Consider the following 19,241-nt stretch of genomic DNA (forward strand, 5'->3'; position numbering starts at 1 on the left):
AGTACCGACAACAAATCTCAATGAATTATGTCTATGACGAACAAAGTAATCTTATTTATTTTTATTTTTTATTTTCTATTTTCTATCATTTTTTTTTTGGCCTTTTCTTTCAATCCTTTGCTTTTGTTTTAGCTTGGCTTGCCTTGTTGTTATTGTTGCTGTTGTTGTTTAATTGTAGGTCAGTTCTGATCAAGCAGACCTATAATTAAAAGCCTTCCAATTGTGACCGTCTCGTATATATCATCATCATCGTCGTTTTAACATCCGTTTTCCATGCTGGCATGGGTTGGACGGTTTGACTGAGGACTGGCAAGCTAGTAGGCTGCACCAGACTCCAGTCTAATCTGGCAAACTTTCATCAGCTGGATGCCCTTCCTAATGCCAACCACTCCGAGAGTGTAGTGGGTGTTTAATGAAGTCAGGGGAGGTCTAGGAAGAGAAGAAAAAAATGTTCATTTAAGCCTGTTGGTGACATGGTGCCAAGTTTAGATATGAAACCTTTTTCCCCTCTGTTTCCTTGAGAATATGGTGTGTGGTGATATACAATGATAAGTGAGTAATGAAATGGGATGTAGTATTGTAGTGGGCTTACATTGTAGTATGTTTTGAATATGTTCCTGAAAATGATCGGTAAGACAATGGCCTGTTTCATTAATGTAAAGTGCATTTTTTGCATAGGATGCAATATATAAGGTGAGACAATGTGTAAAGGAAGTTCTGAGTAACTTGAAGTTGTGTTCTTAGCCCCAGTGGTGATATTAGGGCCCAGGTGTTGCCTCATCAGGAGCACATTTGAAAGGGCCTGGTTGTGTGGGACAGACATTCTTTTTATTCTTTTTCATCAATCTAATCTAATTTAACCATTATCTTATTTTTTATCTTTTACTTGTTTTGGTCATTTTGCCCCTTGCTGGGGCACTGCCTTGAAGAATTCTAGTCACATAAGCCAACCCCAATACTTTTTTTTTTTAAGGCTGGTACTTATTATATCGGGCTTTTTTGCCTGAACTGCTAAGTTACAAGGACATAAATACACCAACACTGTTTTTCAAGTGGTGGTGAGAGGCAAACACACACACACACACACACACACACACATGGTTAGCTTCCACACAGTTTCCATCTACCAAGTCCACTCACAAGGATTTTGTTGGCCTGAGGCTATAGAAGAAGTTACTTGCTCAAAGTGCCATGCAGTGGGATTGAACCTGGAACCATGTTTTTGTAAAGCAAACTTCTTACCACACAGCAATGCCAGAACCTATCCACACTTGATTAAGACGTTTTTCTTTAGAATCACATACGTCTTGGTTCTACCCTTCCTTATCTATTTAAGACAATAGACTGGGATCTGAGGGATATTTGGCTACTATTCCTAACAAGGCAAACAATCATGTAATGCTGTGGTCCTTAACCCTTTTTTTTTACCTATTGTCCCTTTGATTTCTATTTTATTTTACTGGACCCTCATACCAGTTTGATGTTTAAAAAAAAAATCATATATTTTTATAATTAAATATTAATTATGCAGGTGCATGGCTTAAGAGTTAGGGTATTTAGTTCATGATCATAAGGTCACAAGTTCAATACCCAGTGGTGTGTTATGTCCTTGAGCAAGACACTCTATTTCTTGTTGTTCCAGTTAACACACAGATGGTAAAAATGAGTTGTACTTGAGAATATGGTGTGTGGTGATGTTATACAGTGATAAGTGAGTGATGAAATGAGCTTGTAGTATTGTAGTGGGCTAGGCTTACATTGTAGTATGTTTTGAATATGCTCCTGAACTACACCAAATTTATGTATGTCTGTGGAATGCTCAGCCACTTGCACATTAATTTCATGCACAGGCTGTTTCATTGATCATATCAACTGGAACCGTTATCATCATAACCAAGAGTGTTAGTTATAAATATTTTTAGGAATTGTATAAAAAATTGTTGAAATATCTGTGTATTGTAGAAATATAACCAATTTATTGCACATTATTTTTAACATCTTATATGGACCCCCCCCCCCCCCCACAAGCCATATGGTTGAGGACCACTGCTACTGAGTTGGCTTATAAACAGTTATAGGTAATTTCTGGTGGAATTTCATACAGTAGAAACACATTTCAGGAAATTGAACTGACTGATAAATAAATAGATTGACAGTGGAATTGGTCGATGTGTTATTGACATAATAATTCCAAGAAATTCTTGTTTAAGTAAAGTGTACCATACGTGAAATAAATAAAAGAAAGCTGTGTTTTATAACAAAGAATGAAGATAACTAAATAACATCTCATTGAAAGACTTGATAAAATATGTTAATTATAACTAGGTGCTTGAGAAAAAAAAAATAACGTGATTGCTGTTGGCATTTTGAACATGTCAACAGCATAATTATATTATGAAGAATTTTGTCTTAAACACCCTTCCCAAAGAAAAGGATCTCTCACTCCCCACAACACAAAATGTTGTAGATAAAAGTTTGATGATTTGATTATATTGTGAGCTGCAGGGAATTCTTCAGTGTCAGAGAGAAGGAGACAAAAGAAATCCAGAGACTTAAATCTATTCATTTTATAGTAAATTTCATAACTTACTTTTGCAGTTTAATTTGTGCATCATCATCATCATCATCGTCGTCATCATTGTTGTCATTGTCGTCGTCGTTGTTGTCGTCATCATTATTTAATGTTGATTTTTCCATGCTTGCATGGGTCAAACAGAATTTGTAGAATGAGGATTTTCTGCAGCCTTTCCTGTCACCAACCCTCAACTGTTTCCAAATGAGGTAATGTTTTCCCATAGCTTGACATGTTTTTCTTGGAAGACTGGAAATGAACAATCTTGTTTATATGATGATAATGATGATGCTCATTTACAACTGTCACATAATCTTTTGTGGGGAGGGGGCCAGTTGATTAGATCGACCCCATATGCAACTGGTACTTAATTTATTGACCCTGGAAGGATGAAAGGCAAAGTCTACCTTGGCGGAATTTGAACTCAGAACGTAAAGCAGACAAAATACCACTAAGCATTTCGCCCAGCATGCTGTCTCAGATTTAAGCATTCTGTCTCAGATATCTCTCCTTCTCACCCATGCTAGCATGGACAACAGATGTTAAACAAACATACATAATCATCATCCCCATTTTAACATGCATTCTCCATGTTTGCATGGGTCAGATGAAATTTGTTGAGGCAAATTTTCTATGGTTGGATCCCCTTCCTGTCACAAACCCTTGCTTGTTTCCAAACAAGATAATATTTCTCCTCATCCTTCAAACATAAACAGCACAGTGGCTAAGCATGTTTTCACAGAAGATTGCAAAAGAAAGACACTGCTTGCATGTTTATAACATTTGTTTACAGTTAGCATGTGATAACAAGACAGAGACACTCACACACTCACTTGCACACGCACACACACACACACACACACACACACACACACACAATGTATGTAAAAGTGAAAGTAAAGATCTCCTTCGGTCATGAATGACCATGGGATTGCACCTAGAAAGTTCCCCTCCAAAGCACAAGCCCAGGAAAGGTTGTTTATGGAAGACTAACAGTCAGCCATGCATACCGGCCTCCCCTCTCCACACCAGGGAGTGGGTTTCTGTCACTCACAACACTTTAGTTGGCCCAGGGTCGTAGTAGAAGACAATTTCCAAAGATGCCATGGGACTGAACTCAAAACCCTGTAGTTAGGAAGCAAACTTCTTACCAAACAGCCATGCCTGTATATATGTAGATGTGGTAGTGATGGATGGTAAGTCTTTGCCATGACATTGCATGATAATTGTTGATGAGTGTCTCCGCCATGCAAACAGTGTCTCTCATTTCTGATTTTCCAAGGTATTTCTGGTCAAGGGGAAATATTACCTTACTTGAAAACAGGCGAGGGTTAATGACAGGAAGGGTACCCTGCTGTATAAAAATCTTCCTCAACAAATTCCATCCAACCCATGCCAGCTGGAAAAGTAGACATTAAATGATGATGAAGACGATGACTGTATATATATATGTGTGTGTGTGTGTGTGTGTGTGTATGTATGTATGTATGTATGAATGCATGTATGTATGTATGTGTGTGTGTGTGTGTGTGTTTATGTATGTGTGTGTGTGTATGTGTGTATGTATGTATGTATGTATCTTTTATCTTTTACTTGTTTCAATCATTAGACCGTGGCCATGCTGGGGCACCGACTTGAAGAATTTTAGTTGAACGAATTGACCTCAATACTTTTTTCTTTTTAAGCCTGGTACTTATTCTGTCAGTTACTTTTGCTGAACTGCTAAGTTACGGGAACATAAAACCACCAGCATTAGTTGTCAAACAGTGGCGGAGGACAAGAAAGAAACAAATGATCTGTAGATTGGTGATGGTGATGGCAGTGGTGATTGTGATGATTGTAGTGATGCTGATGGTGGTGGTGGTCACATATGGGTGTTAATGATTCTGATTCTCATCTGAATTTTTGTTAATTCCTTTTCGTTCACAGCTGACTAGAATCAATTTTGGTACAGAATATGGTATCACTTTAACAAGCTAATTATCGGAAATATGTCACAGAATAACATCTCCACCACCACCACTACTACTACTACTACTGCCACCACTGACACCATCAGCATGACATCATCATCATCATCATCATCATTTTCATCATCATCATCATTTTCATCATCATCATTATCTATTACCATGTTAGGCATTGGTTCAGTTGATCTCTCGTATATTGTATTGTGCCTGTTGCCTGTGCTGAATTGAGTTCCGCCCAATTTCCTTCCTATACCGGATCACTTATGAAGTCCTTGTGCAGTTTTAAATTTGAAATTTTGAATATTTTATGACTTTAATTCAATGTATGATAGAAATAATCTTTAAAGTAAATTCTGTAGAATCCTGGTGCAGCTGTTTCAACAGCATCGGTCTAAATAATTTATCATAATTGCTTATTAATTTTTAAAGAGTTTAATAATTACTGCAACATTATTCTGAGGGTACATGTAAAGACGACTGTTTATTCAAATAAATATTGCTCTGTTGATGACTTGTGAGTTAGGATAACTACTAATGTGGTTTAATGTTATATACAAAATCAGCTGCAAAATTTTATTCCTGGAACTTCACAATTGCATCATTGTTCCTGAGAATAGAAAACTAGACTAAGGACATGAGAAGGTTTAATTTCATCACCCCAGGTTCTCAGTTCAAATCCTACTAAAGCTGACTTTGTATTTTATTCCACCTGGATTGAAAAAAAAAAATAATTGCCAGTCATCATCATCATCATCGTTTAACATCCGCTTTCCATGCTAGTATGGGTTGGACGATTTGACTGAGGACTGGTGAAACCAGATGGCAACACCAGGCTCCAATCTGATTTGGCAGAGTTTCTACAGCTGGATGCCCTTCCTAACGCCAACCACTCAGAGAGTGTAGTGGGTGCTTTTACATGCCACCGGCACGAAGGCCAGTCAGGCGGTACTGGCAACGGCCAATAACATAACGAAATACATGGGGAGATTCTATTGATTATGTTTTGCTTTTGTACCTTTGTTAGAATTTGATGTTACCTCATAGCAAAATATCTCCTTCATTAATTTCATCTATTTTTTTTTTTTAATTCCAGATATAATCTAGTTGAAAAAATGATGGACTTGATGAATAAAATGATGTGACTCTCTATCTAACCCTTACACTCAATTACTATGGCTCTTTATACAGTGCCATATTGTAACTTTTTTGGAATTATAGCAGACTCTCTGTTACTGGATTTAATTTACGGTAAGTCTTAACACTGTTCTGTTTTATATTTTCTCTTCTACAGGTTCTAACTAATGGACTGTTACCAACCTGTAACACCTCCAGCATTTGTTATTTTATTTACTGATATTATTATATCATTACTAGTAAAATGTTGGACCAGGTGATGGAATTTACGGAGAGAGTCATAGCCCAACTAATTAGGGAGAGAGTTAACCTAGATGAGATGCAGTTTGGTTCCTTTTGAGTGTTGGGCCTCATGGAGGTGAGTTCAAGTGTTGTGTTGGGCCTCATGGAGGCAATGACCGAGACCTTTGGCATTATGTTGTGCTTGAGAAGAAAACCCATCAAGCTGAGCAAAATTGCAGTCATGGCAGATAGTGGTGTTATGCAAGCAGCACCCGTGTCAGTGGCATGTAAAAGCACCCATTACACTCTCAGAGGAGTTGGTGTTAGGAAGGGCATCCAGCCATAGAAACCATCCCAAATCAAGCTGGAGTCTGGTGCAGCCTTCCAGCTTGCCAGCCCTGGTCAAACCTTCCAACCCATACCAGCATGGACAACGGACATTAAATGATGATGATGATGATGATGATGATAACGATTATGATTATCATAGCAGTAAGGTTGCAAGCTGGTAGGATAGTTAGCACACCAGGTAAAACGATTAACGGCATTTTGTCCATCTTTACTTGCCGATCAATGATCAGTTTGTTTGCTGAAATTATAAACAAGACAATCAACTCTTGTTAGATTTGTTGATCTGGGGATGCTTCTGGCTGATGAAACATGACACCATCAAAACAATGGCTGTCCTTGAATCTCTTATACTAATGAATCGAGTGTGCTATGAACACACATTCATCATAAAGGAGAAACTGTTCTCCGGTGACAATCACAACAGTGATTATCATATTCATATTTGAATATCATAATCATCATCATCATCGTTTAACGTCCGCTTTCCATGCTAGCATGGGTTGGACGATTTGACTGAGGACTGGGGAAACCGGATGGCAACACCAGGCTCCAATCTGATTTGGCAGAGTTTCTACAGCTGGATGCCCTTCCTAACGCCAACCACTCAGAGAGTGTAGTGGGTGCTTTTACGTGTCACCTGCACAAAGGCTAGTCAGGCGGTAAGGATGAATATGCAAGTCATCGTTTTGAATCTTGCTGTTCTCCATGTTTAGGATGATTCATTAAATTTTATTTCTTCCTCAAACGATAGTTGGGAGGCAGAATCCTCACACATCACACAAAATATTTTGCAATGTTTTATTACATTCCTTTATTCTGTGAGTTTGAATCCTATCAAGGTCAGCTTTGAAAGTATTTCAAAAACCATTGTCAATGTATTTTGCTCAAGGTTGTATGGGGAATGTAGATATCAAATCATTATTATTTATGGTGGGTGGTACACTCATTGAAAATCAAAGACTAAGCCACCAATTTGAACACAATTACTAGTGGCCCTATTGATCAGTTGTTGGCACTCCGTCGCTTACTACGTCGAGGGTTCCAGTTGATCCGATCAACGGAGCAGCCTGCTCATAAAATTAACATCCAAGTGGCTGAGCACTCCACAGACACGTGTACCCTTAACGTAGTTCTCGGGGATATTCAGCATGACACAGAGTGTGACAAGGCTGGCCCTTTGAATTACAGGCACAACAGAAACAGGGAGTAAGAGTGAGAGAAAGTTGTGGTGAAAGAGTACAGCAGGGTTCACCACCATCCTCTGCTGGAGCCTCGTGGAGCTTTAGGTGTTTTCGCTCAATAAACACTCACAAAGCCCGGTCTGGGAATCGAAACCGCGATCCTATGACCGCGACTCCGCTGCTCTAACCACTGGGCCATTGCACCTCCACCTATTGATCAGTAGTTCTCAACCATTCTTTGCCCTTTGATTCCTATTTTACGTGAATGTCCTCCCATAGCCATTCAAGGTTTAAAATATCCTGTTATATTTATATAATTAGATATTAGGAAATGTATAAAAAATATTTGGTGTATTGTAAATGTAAAACCAATTTATTGCAAATAAATTTTGACAAGTAAATCTTATATGGATCCCCAAAAACCATATGGACCACTATTGAGAATCACTGCTCTAGATGATGGATCAAAATCCGTAGGTTTTTCTTGATCAGGATAGATTTGAGAATTTCTTTCCCCCCATCACTTTATCCATGGAAAGAATTAGACACTTTCAGCTTCTTCAGTTCCATGGAAGGGTTTGGATATTAACAACTAATAAGAGAAGTCTTTAAGCTTCATCAGACAAAATGGATTTATCTATTGGATAAAGATTTCTGTAGAAGAAGACAGAACTGATCTCTCAGTCCTGAATTCATGTGTCTGAAAGAGGATGGGATTCATCTGTCAAGTTTTCATTTTTGTGTATGACAGAAAGCAAGATTGGTCTATCAGGCTTTCATTTCTGTGTATGAAATAAGTTAGACCATTAGGGCTTCCCTATGCATGTGAATTTCTGTGTATGAAATGAGTTAGAGAGTTAGGGTTTCTCTCTATGCATGTGAAGACTGGATCCAACAAACTCTGTGGAAGAAACCTTTATAGCTCAGTGGAGAGAAGGTGGCTGCAGTAATGCAGAATGTAAGATGAAGCAAGTAAAGACATTTTAGTCATCCACTGCATCTATCTCCATCCTCAGGTGTTTTGACCTGGTCTTGCAACTGGATCAAAGGTGGTCACAGAGGAGAGAGTGAGATCGATGGTGTGCAGTTTTGGAGGAGAGGCTAAGTCAATTACACTGACCCTAGTGCTCAATTGGTACTTATTTTATTGACCCTGAAAGGCTGAAAGACAAAATTAACCCCAGCAGAATTTGAACTCAGAATGTGAATATATATGAAATGCCACTAAACATTTTGCTCAGCTTGCTAACATTTCTGTCAGCTCCTCACCTTAACAATGATGGACTCTCCCATCAAAGACAACATACGAGCGTTCAGCTTTTGCTGAATGGCCTGCACAAATGATTTGCTTATAGTGATCAAATGTATATGCCGTACTTTTAGCTCACTGCCCTCCATCAAATCGACATTGTCTGAACAGGTGCACCGCATACCACATGTTGGGTGTTGAAGTGATTGCAAAGCAATGTAAGATGAAGCGTTTTGCTCAAAAACACAACACACCACCCAGAAATCATGATCTAGTAATCATGAGTGCAACAGCACAACCACTAAGCCATGCATCCTCACCTTAATAATAATAATAATAATAATAATAATAATAATGATAATAATGATAATGATAATAGACCATTGTGCTCTTCTTGTTGTCTATTTACTTTCATGAAGAGTTATATCAATCTTCATAAATTAATAATAATAATAATAATAATAATAATAATAATAATAATAATAATAATGATAATAATAATAATGATAATAGACCATTGTGCTCTTCTTGTTGTCTATTTACTTTCATGAAGAGTTATATCAATCTTCATAAATTAATAATAATAATAATAATAATAATAATAATAATAATAATAATAATAATGATAATAGACCATTGTGCTCTTCTTGTTGTCTATTTACTTTCATGAAGAGTTATATCAATCTTCATAAATTAATAATAATAATAATAATAATAATAATAATGATAATAATGATAATAGACCATTGTGCTCTTCTTGTTGTCTATTTACTTTCATGAAGAGTTATATCAATCTTCATAAATTAATAATAATAATAATAATAATAATAATAATAATAATAATAATAGTGGTGATGCTGAACAATTGACAAACTTGTTGATATGACTGGTGTGTCCTGGAACTCCTGCCAACCAATTTTGAGGAAGGAATTACGAATGAAAACTGTTGCAGCAAAACTTGTGCCTTGCTGGCTCAAAGAAGATCAAAAGCAGTCATGACTAAATGTGTGTCTTACACAAGGACACAGCATGTCATTAGGTATTGAACTCATGACTTTAATGCCTTTATGATTGTAAGCCTGACACCTCTAACCACCAAGCCATGTGTCTTCACACCTTTAATAAATATGTATGTATGTATGTATGTGTATGTGTATGTATTTACGTGCATGTGTGTTTGAGTTTGTCTCCCACCACTACTTGACAATTGCTCTTGGTTCATTTACATCCCTGTAACTTAGCAGTTTGGCAAAAGAGACCAATAAAATCTGTACTAGACTTAAATACTGGGCCTTGATTTGTTCGACTAAATCGTTGAAGGTGGTGCCCTAGCATGGCCACAGTGTGATGACTGAAACAATCAGAAAAGTAAAAGGTAGAAGGTAAACAGTAGTAGAATGAGATTTGAGGATGATCTGGCTGCTATTTCGTGCAACTGCACGGAAGGTCCTTGGAAGGTCTTCTTCTATTGACTGCTCTCTCACAGGTTTGTAACTCATTTTGTACATGTTACTTGACTTGAAGAGAGAGGTGGCGGTGGTGGTGATGGCAAAGGTGGCAGTGGTGGTTGGGGATGGGTGCAGAAAAAAGAAAGAAAGAAAGAAAGATGGGGTGGGTGGTGGGAGGAGCTATAAAATAATGAAGTATCTCGTGAATAGTTGAGCATGTATTATTAATTTCCTTGGAAATAAATTGTCTTCGTTTGGTTATTTATTTGTTTGCTTTAAGTTAATGAATGTATCTTTGGTTTACACTAAAAAATGGAGTTGGGTTAGCTGCGTGTGCACATGTACGCGTATATGCATGTGTGCATATATATGCATGTGTTCACATGTGTGTGTGTGTGTGTGCGTGCAGGTTGTGATTTTCTTTTGTAATTACCCACAACAAAATCTGGTGTGTGCGTGTGTGTGTGTGTGCGTGTGCATGTGCGTGTGTGTTTTTAATTATTTTCATTACATTTTTTTAATATTATATTTTTTAAAAATACATCCTTGCTCTTAAGATGTCTTACAAGGGTGGGTGGTGATTGATGGATGTTGGTGGTGGTGGGGGGGGGGGGGGGGTAGATGCAGGGGTAGAATTAATGATGGAGTCATTATGAATATGATTGGATGTTTGTTTTATATTTGTAGCATTATTTATACTTTTTTTTGTGTGTGTGTGTGTATGTATATGTTTTTTTGCCTTTTTCTTTTTTCATTTTTCTTTTGTTTTTTGTTGTTGTTGTTTTTCTTTGAGACAAAGAAGATTATGGAAATTATTGTCATGAAAGAGAGTGAGAGAAAGAGGTTGAGAGTGAAGAAGCAATATATACAGAACGAGAAAAACAGAGGTGTAAAGCATAATATATATATATATATATATATATATATATAGAGAGAGAGAGAGAGAGAGAGAGAGAGAGAGAGATAGAAGTGGGGGACAAAGATTATAAAGAAGGCTATACGTGTTTCTGTGTTAGAAATGATCCATTAATTATGGCAGAGTCAAGGAAAGTGTATCAAAGTTACCTGATTAAGATCTTTGAACAAGGTAAATGGCTTTACAGAATTAGAATCAAAGACATCTTTATATAATATAATAATCAATTCAGTATATAGTGATGGCAGTAACAGTGGTGCTAGGGGTAGTGGTGGTGATGGTTGTTGTGGTTATGGTGGTGGTGGTGGTGGTGGTGGTGATGGATGTTGGTTGTAGTGGTGGTGGTGGTAGTGGTTAATTAAGAATGTGAGTTGTGGTAGACGTGATTGCGAGTGTTGGTGACAGTGGTAGTAGATGAAGGTGGTGATAGCAGTGGTGCTAGTAGTGGTGGTTGAAGTTGATGGTAGTAGTAGTAGTAGTAGTAGTAGTAGGGTGGTGGTGGTGGCAGCAGTGGTGGTGTTGATGGTGGCAGCAACATTGTCAGTAGTAATAGTGGTGGTGGTGGTAGCGGCGACGGCAGTGGTGGTGGTGGTGGTGGTGGTGGTGGTGACACTTGTTCTTGAGTTTGTAGAGTAAGTCTCCGAGTTGGTTGATGTAGTGGCTTTTATGCTTCTATGTTGTCGCTGTTCTTCAGCTTGCTCCCTTAAGCAAACCTGTAGTGAAAGACATCCCATTCCAGCCATGACCATCCCATCTTTAGTACTGCATTACCAAATGTGTCTCTTTCCTGTCCTTTATTAAGAGAATGTGAATGTGATTGCACAGAGGCAACTGCTGTTTTTAGCAAGTCTTGTGACCATCTAAGGGCTCTCATTGCCTTCTTGTTATCAATTGTGGTGGTGGAGAGAATATTGTGATAGTTGTGGAAGTAGTAGTTGTGGTAGTCACAATAAGGATGCTGTTGGTGGTACTAATAATAGCAACAATGATGGTTGAGTGGTGGTAGTGGTGGTGGTGGCAGCAGTGGGGGTTTGATGGTGGGTGAACAGATTGTATTTAACAATTGGAACTTTACTCCTTCATTGATCTTGCATTGTTTTGTAAGGTAAAGTTCCAACCAGACTCAAATATGTACAAACACACACACACACACATACACACACATGCATGCACATACAAACACACAAGCATACATACATACATACAGAATTTGGACTGCTTATTATAATCAAACACAATGTTATCAAACAGTTATTGTTCATCATCATCATCATCATCATCATCAACATCATTTGATATCTACTTTCCACCCATGCCAGTGGTATGTAAAAAGTACCCAGCACACTCTGTTAAGTGGTTTGCATTAGGAAGGGCATCCACCCATAGAAACCATGCCACGACAGACAACCGGAGTCTGGACAGCTCCTTGCTAGACAGCTCCATCTCCAACCATCCAACCCATTCCAGCATGGAAAGTGGACGTTAAACATATGTGTGTGTGTGTGTGTGTGAGTGTGTGTGAGTGAGAGAGAGTGTGTAGGGGAAATAGCATTAATGGAATGAGGGGAATACGAGATGGGCAGTTGGACAACACAAGAAGTTACACCAAATTGAGAAAAATTTGATAAGAGATGAATAAAAGGTCAACTCACAAAAAAGAAAATAAAAACACTGAAAGTTGTGCACAGCCAATAGAATGCTGAGGAAAAAAGGGAAAGGAAAAGAAGTAAACTGACGTTTTGGGGTGAACACTTCATCAAAGTAGAGTAAGAAGTTAGACAATAGAAACAAGAAAAGAAACAATAGTATCTGAAGCATGTATCTTTCTGCTATAAGCTAGAGAGAGAAAGAGAGAGAAGGAGACAGACAGACAGAAAGAGTGTGTGTGTGTGTGTACGTATGTATATATGTAAGAAAACATCAATACATACATATATATATCATCATTATCATCATCATCATCATTTAACGTCTGCTTTCCATGTTAGCATGGGTTGGACGATTTGACTGGGGACTGGTGAACCAGATGGCTGCACCAGACTCCAATCTGATCTGGCAGAGTCTCTACATCTGGATGCCCTCCCTAATGCCAACCACTCTAAAAGTTGTAGTTAGTGCTTTTTACATGCCACCGGCACAGGAGCCAGTCCAGCAGTACTGGCAACGGCCACGCTCAAATGGTGTTTTTTACGTGCCACCTGCACAGGAGTCAGTCCAAATATATATATTGATGTTTGCATTTATGTTCAGTTACAATAAAAACAATTTTACGTTAATCTACACAGTTATTCTATACTTTTGCAATGTACAATTTTATTACTCTTATACAAGAATGTTATTGACTGTAACTTCGAAATTTCAACCAGCTAAACCAACATTGGCAGTCTGATGATGGCTTACCTGGTCAAAATGTTGAAGTCACTGAAAACAGCATTCTTGTTTAAGAATTATATATATACCCATATACCTCTGGTTAAGTCATTTTGACTTACGTCATTTCCGAAGATACGTCAGTCTTTCTAAAATATTAAATAAATATTAGATACAGTATTAATTTATATCGCCTGGCAAAACAGCAATAACGTTCATACTATACTGTGCTGTTAGTTCCGGGTTGTATTGATTGGTTACACTCATATTCGTCTCCAGGAAATAAATAAAAAAGCAATAGACACATATAATCTGTATAGCATATTAAAATTAATGTTAAAATACAGTATGCATCATTGACCTCGGGCCTCATCGTTTTATGTCGAAGAAAATGCAAGAGGCTATTTCTCGTTTAGATAGATGTCTTGCTTTATTATTTGAGGAAATGGATCCCAATGCACAATGTTTTGTAAAAATACTGTGGAGTTGTCAAGATACTATTGCACCTTATTACCTAATCCTTTAAGAGAAGAAGAAAAACACAATTCAAGGGACTTTAGACAAGTTTGCACAACAATCTACACCACCACAACAGAAGTCAGCTTACAATCTCCAACCATTGACATCTAGTGTGTAATCTCCTCCTCCTCCTCCTCTTACACCAGCCTCAACGAGTAACACCGACATCAGCCATCAGCCATCAGGTAGGCAACAGTACAGTATTTGAAATTATTTCTTTCTAATATAAAAGCAGCTTAGGCTTGCCTAACAATTTACTGAATTCATAGGCTAACATAAAAACAACCTAGGCTAGGTTTTAATCATTACATGTACATACATTTAAATGATGGTTATTTCGATTTAAGTCATTTTATATATACATATACATTGTCATCATCATAGTTCGATATCTGGAAACTTTTGATCAAGGCAATTGATAGGCACTGATGTGACTGTTTGGTAAGAAGTTTGTTTCCCAACTACATGATTCTAGGTTCAGTCCCACTGTATGGCACCTTGGACAAGTGTTTTCTATTATAGCCCCAGGCTGACCAAAGCCTTGTAATTAGATTTGGTAGACAGAAACTGAATGAAGCCCATCGCTTATATGTATGTATGTGTGTGTTTGTGTATATGCGTGTGTGTGTGTGTGTGTGTGTATGTATGTATATATGTATGTGTCAGTTCACTTGTGAGGTCTCTCGTGAACACTACTGATATCACTGAATCCAGTTCAACCTGTTGTATAGTCAAGTCATTGGTCACTAAACCAGCACCCCATTCACTAATCTTGCCTGATGAGGAGGGTTGCTAAAAACCTTGTGGAACTAAAAATAAGACCAGTCAAAAGGACGAATGGACCTAGTGAAAGAAATTCTGGGTGGTATCTGGCATGCTGGAAGACCACTGGGATCAAGGCAGTTTTTAGCTTTTGTTAATGCATGTCTTTAGGAGAGGGTCATTCTGATGTAAAACAAAACATGCAGTGAATAGTTTGGGGATCTTTTGCTTGAAATTGAAATCAAGATGCTCCCACATTCCTGAACCATCTTGGCATTGGATATCTTGCCTTGGCTAGTCTCTGGATCATGTCGCTAGGGTGGGGATGGTCTGTGAGGTGTTGTGCAAGAATTATCTAGGTCGCGCAGTTGCTGGTGAAGCAACTTTCTGATGTTTGGTCAAGTAGGAGGGTGCCATGGTGAGCATGGAGGCTGCAAACATGGACCTGGGTGAAACTGACCACAAGTGCAATAACCTCACACACAGGCATTGCTGGCATTTTGCTTGGGCAATGATCAGTGATGGTCTTCCTTGGTCACAAGTGGACAACCGTCACGTGTATGTGAGAGTGTGTGAGTGTGAGAGAATGTGTGTGTTGTGTTTGTCCCCCACCACTGCTTTACAGTGTTGGTGTGTTTATGTCCCTATAACTTAGTGTTTCAGCAAAAGAGATAGATAGAATAAGTACCAGGCTTTTAAAAAATAAGTACTGGGGTCAATTTGTTTGATGAAAACCTTTAGGATGGTGCCCCAGTATGGCCGCAGTCCAATGACTAAAACTAGTAAAAAAGAAAAGAGATACAATGTAAAAGCCATGAACACTTTAAGTGGCCCAGTGGCAAGATCATGGTTTCGATTCGCAAATTGTGCAGTATGTTGTGTTCTTGAGCAAGACACTTCATTTCACATTACTACAGTCCACTTGGCTGTAAATGAATAGCCCTGTGACAAACTGTTATCCTGTTCAGTGGGAGTATCATGATCTCAGTCACTCATATGCCATGGAAACTGAGTAACTGGCCCTTATGAGTCCTAATAATTTTGATGATGATGATGATGACAGTAGCGATGGCAGTGAAAAAAATCATAGCTGAGAAAATCATGCTTCATGCATTTCATATCAGAAAACCTTCAAGCCATTCAAATACTTAACCACAACTCAGTTCTTAGGCAGTATGTTGGTGCTTGGAACTTTGACAATATTCCTACTACATGTTTATCAAGAATGGTGAATCTGAAGTTTTTTTCATGCCACACCTGTACAATAGAAAGAAACAAGGGAATGACCACTAGCTATAAATTGCTTCACAGACCTTACGTTTTGGCTTACCATATTAAGAACAGCATTAGTTGTAACCAAAACTAGTATTGACAAAATCTGTCATTTATATTTTAACATTACAGTCAGTTATGTTTCCCTCATGTGTTTTGAGGTAAATTTCCCAACTTAATCAACAACTTATGAATAGAATCTTTGTGAAAATATCATACATTAATAGCTAATCAAGTTGATCATAATATCTGTGATCTCGTGAAGACCAATAGAAGAACATTGCAATGATTTAAGTGTTCTTGGCTTTCATTTTTCTGTTATTCATTTTCTCTGTTTTTAGTAGCCTTTTTGCTTCTTGCTGTCTTGTTTACATACTTTATCATATCATGGTATGGCTATGTCATTAAGAAGCTTGCTTTGCAAATACATGTTTTGGGTTCACTCTCAATGCTTGGCACTTTAGACAAGTGTCTTCTATTATAGCCCCAGAGTAACTTCTCATCAGTAAATTTATTGGACAGAAACAGTGTTGAAGCCCATCATGTGTGTGTGTGTGTGTGTGTGTGTGTGTGTGTGTGTGTGTGTGTGTGTGTGTGTGGTTATGTGTTTATCCCCCACACCCCTTGTCAGTTAGTGTTGGTCTGTTAACATCCATTTAACTTAGCAATTCAGTAAGGGACTGACAGAGTAAGTTGTTTAGCATTACTCTGGCTTTGTTTGAGCAGACAAAATCAAATGCAATCAAACCATAACCATTCTGTTTTATTTTCAGGAAAGCCTTCATTTAACAAACCTATGATGAAAGGCATTCCACATGTGACCATCATCCTTTATTTCTAACAAAAGACTATATAATTAATGTGTCCTTTCTTTTCAAAACTGAGTAGTAGGTGACAGAAATATTTAGCTGTTATTTTTAGCAGATCAAGTGATGCATGAAGGCTTTCTTGTTGACTCATTGATCTTGTTGTTTAGACTCAAGACAAACTATACATTTGTTGATAATCATGATATCCTGTATATAATGTCAGTTTTTATATAAAGACATATATATATATATAATTACAGTCTATTTGTAATAACAGGGTATACGTAATATAAAAAATTCATTATTTGCGCAGTGTACAGTGAGATGTGAAATGTTGATTTGCATATTTGTTTGTATTACATTACAACAGATTCAAATACAAATATGCAAGTTGCTATTGTGTATGTCACTGAAGAACAACTTCTATGTTTTATAACAACAATATGACCATAACACTCCTGGCTCATTGGCACAAGGGATTCTAGGACACTGGTGTTTTGACATATCATGTCTCATCAGCCATAAGTAACCAGGCCTTTTGAGCTACAGGCTTTGTTTATAATTTCAGTGAACAAACTGTTTTCTGATCAGTGCTTATATCTGACAACCAATAAAAAAAATTGCTATTTGCACTGTGTACAGTGAAATCTGAAACAAAGATTTGCCTATTTATTTTTGATACATTCCAGCAAATTCAAACACAAAATATGCTAGTTGCTGTTGTGTATGTCCCTGAAGAACAAATAACAATTATGCAAATCCTTGTGTCATATGTAATTTAAGTAGATATGTAACAGCTGTGTTTACTCAATACACTTATACTGATATCTTCTTATGGCAGTCTATATGTCATGATAGTATTTACGTAATGACAATATAATTATAACAGACTATGCAGCCACAGTCTTTATGTAACAATTGTCTTTATGTTATAACATGCCATATGGAACAGAGACAGGCATGGTTGTATGGTTTAAGAAGCTCTCTTTGCAACCATGTGGTTTCAGGTTCAGTCTCACTGCAGAGCACCTTGGGCAAGTATCTTCTACTATAGCTTTGGACTGACCAATGAGTTATGCGTGAATTTGGTAGACAGAAACTGTGTGGAACCCTAACCCTCCTCTTTCACTTCACTCTGTCCCTTTTCTTTTTTTATCGTCCCTCCCTAATTCTTCTCTCCCTCTGCCTCTACCTCTCTCTCTTCTCTCTCCAAGTGAGCGGTGTTCGGCCAAGCATGACCTTTCTTTCTTGGTTCGACTACCATCCGTGCAACATTTACATTCCTCCCTATGCCTGTCATCTCTTATGTCCCTGCCGTAAGGCTTTACTTCCACACACACCAGCTTAATTTAATTTGTCCTCAGTCGAAAGACACCTGTTGTTAATGTTCTTTATTTGCATTATTTGTGTACCATTTCTCTGTTATATACATTTGCTGCTTTCTTCCAAGGAATCTAATGCTCTTCGCTTAGTTTTTCCTTGGGGCTGGCCAGATTGGAGCAATCTCGAGAATAACCAGCTGAAATTGCAAAGATAATCTGGAACTCGACTGAAGAAAGAAAACTCCGAATGACCTGTCTTTGTTTTTTTGTATCGTCTGTCTGGATGTTTTGTTGTTCCTTTTTTGTATCATCTAACTGTTTGGATGTTTTGCATTCTTGTCCCATTTTCGGTATTCCTTTATATATATATATATATATATATATATATATATATTTATATTAAGGGCATTACTATACATAAATGCCTCACACTCGAAGGGACTTTTAAAGTCAAAACTACCATAATAAACTCATATGTTTGTGTGTCTGTGTTTGTACACCCACCATTGCTTGACAACCGATGTTGGTGGGTTTATGTCCCCATAACTTAGCAGTTTGGCAAAAGAGACCGATAGAATAAGTACTAGGCTTACAAAGAATAAGACATGGAGTCGATTTGTTCGACCAAAAGGGCCAGCATGGCCGCAGTCAAATGATTGAAACCAGTAAGAGAAAAGAATAAAAGAATATATGTCTGGCACTCCATCGCTTACGACGTCAAGGGTCCCAGTTGATCCGATCAACAGAACAGCCTGCTCGTGAAATTAACGTGCAAGTGGCTGAGCACTCCACAGACACGTGTACCCTTAACGTAGTTCTCAGGGATATTCAGCGTAACACAGTGTGACAAGGCTGACCCTTTGAATTACAGGCACAACAGAAACAGGAAGTAAGAGTGAAAGAAAGTTGTGGTGAAAGAGTACAGCAGGGTTTGCCACCACCCCCTGCCGGAGCCTCGTGGAGCTTTAGGTGTTTTCGCTCAATAAACACTCACAACGGTCTGGGAATCGAAACTGCAATCCTACAACCGCGAGTCTGCTGCCCTAACCACTGGGCCATTGCGTCTCCTAAAAAAAAAAAAAGAATATATATATATATATATATATATATATATATATATATATATATATATATATATATATAT

At 37.9% G+C, this 19,241-nt stretch overlaps 1 protein-coding gene across 1 annotated transcript in view; it reads left to right on the top strand.

Annotated features, from left to right (window-relative positions):
* LOC106876102 (uncharacterized) overlaps positions 1-19,241 on the top strand; it is a 568,067-nt gene that overhangs the window by 112,854 nt on the left and 435,972 nt on the right. Inside the window, exon 3 of the mRNA XM_089338341.1 lies at positions 5,636-5,790. The gene's annotated coding sequence lies outside the window, so the exon portion shown is untranslated. The remainder of the gene's footprint in view (positions 1-5,635; positions 5,791-19,241) is intronic.

This window comes from Octopus bimaculoides, chromosome 20, assembly GCF_046866305.1.
Source record: "Octopus bimaculoides isolate indiv1 chromosome 20, ASM4686630v1, whole genome shotgun sequence".
Classification (NCBI taxonomy): domain Eukaryota; kingdom Metazoa; phylum Mollusca; class Cephalopoda; order Octopoda; family Octopodidae; genus Octopus; species Octopus bimaculoides.